This window comes from Schistocerca serialis, chromosome 9, assembly GCF_023864345.2.
Source record: "Schistocerca serialis cubense isolate TAMUIC-IGC-003099 chromosome 9, iqSchSeri2.2, whole genome shotgun sequence".
In the NCBI taxonomy this organism is placed as follows: domain Eukaryota; kingdom Metazoa; phylum Arthropoda; class Insecta; order Orthoptera; family Acrididae; genus Schistocerca; species Schistocerca serialis.
The window spans coordinates 343,420,821-343,422,393 of NC_064646.1; the positions used below are offsets into that span (position 1 = coordinate 343,420,821).

General features: G+C 47.3%; 1 non-coding gene across 1 annotated transcript; it reads left to right on the forward strand.

Moving 5' to 3' along the window:
* The first annotated feature begins 795 nt into the window (after positions 1-795).
* Trnal-caa (transfer RNA leucine (anticodon CAA)) lies at positions 796-870 on the forward strand. The gene has a single exon. It is a non-coding gene; the product is annotated as a tRNA-Leu (tRNA).
* Positions 871-1,573: the final 703 nt, after the last annotated feature.

Here is a 1,573-nt window from a genome sequence, read left to right on the forward strand (position 1 = left end):
CAAGAAGGAAATGCTAAAGATGTGATCAACTCCCCTATTGTATATGTTTGGCTGCAATCTTTTATGTGGACACGACTCTTACAGATGTGTATTGTGGGTAGCCACAGCCCTGGCCCAATATTAACACTATACTGGGACATCAAATGTAAGTATCAGACATCAACTCAACTCACCAGGCTGTTTACAATGAAGCCTCACAGTCTTCACAGTATCAGGGTACACCAGCATTGCCGATACACAGCTTGCAGATCAGAGTAAACAACACTGCAGTCGCAGGCACTGCTTTCCTACACAAAATCACATGTCCACTAAACGCCATATCAGTATCCATCCGTTGGTTGGAATTAGACCACTGCCTTGCCATTCTGTAGTCAGTGCACTCTTCAGGCTCGACACAGGCCCATCAAACGAAGTCATTGCCATCGCCATAGTCACCTGCCATTGAAAGCTCTCTGCACAGCTGGCCTCGAGTACCATGCTCCGTTGGATCTGCCTTGGCCACTGCCAAGCTCATTGTTGAGGACTTTGTCTCAACTGTCCCCAAACCCAACGCCTGCTTGGAAGCTATCATTAATCATAAAAATGCAATCAATCTGAAACTTCCTGGCAGGTTAAAACTGTGCGCCCGACCGAGACTCGAACTCGGGACCTTTGCCTTTCGCGGGCAAGTGCTCTACCAACTGAGCTACTGAAGCACAACTCACGCTCGGTACTCACAGCTTTACTTCTGCCAGTACCTCGTCTCCTACCTTCCAAACTGGCAGAAGTAAAGCTGTGAGTACCGGGCGTGAGTCGTGCTTCGGTAGCTCAGTTGGTAGAGCACTTGCCCGCAAAAGGCAAAGGTCCTGAGTTCGAGTCTCAGTCGGGCACACAGTTTTAATCTGCCAGGAAGTTTCATATCAGCGCACACTCCGCTGCAGAGTGAAAATCTCATTCTGCAATCAATCTGCTCTTCACCAACTATGGCTCTTGTCATTGTGAGCCATTCCAGGCAACATCAGGAATTGACCTTTCAGTTTATAATCAAGTAGTGTCAACACTTGGTGGCCGAGCGGTTCTAGTCGCTTCAGTCCAGAACCGCGCGACTGCTCCGGTCGCAGGTTCGAATCCTGCCTCGGGCATGAATGAATGTGTGTGATGTCCTTAGGTTAGTTAGGTTTAAGTAGTTCTAAGTTCTAGGGGACTGATGACCTCAGATGTTAAGTCCCATAGTGCTCAGAGCCAGAAACCGTGTATTGAGTTCTTTTTCTCAGTTAATAAACAAACAGCTGCTACCTGTGCATTTCAGCTGGCACCTTTCACACTCCTTGGCCACAGGCACCAAATCCCTCTGGTCCCTACTGTGACAGGTTGGCTGATGTGTGGTACTGTAGGTGCAACCCCACTTGATGGGTACCTGTGGTAAGGCATGGCTGATACAGTTTGTGAGGAGGGGCACAATTTTTTGAGTCATTGCAGGGGAAACTGCCTGGATGAGTGTCCTCAGTCTTGAGCCTATATTTTGCGAATTAAAAGTTTACATCTGCTCAAAATAAGCGTAAAATACTAAATTTAAAAAAAAATAGTTGTGATT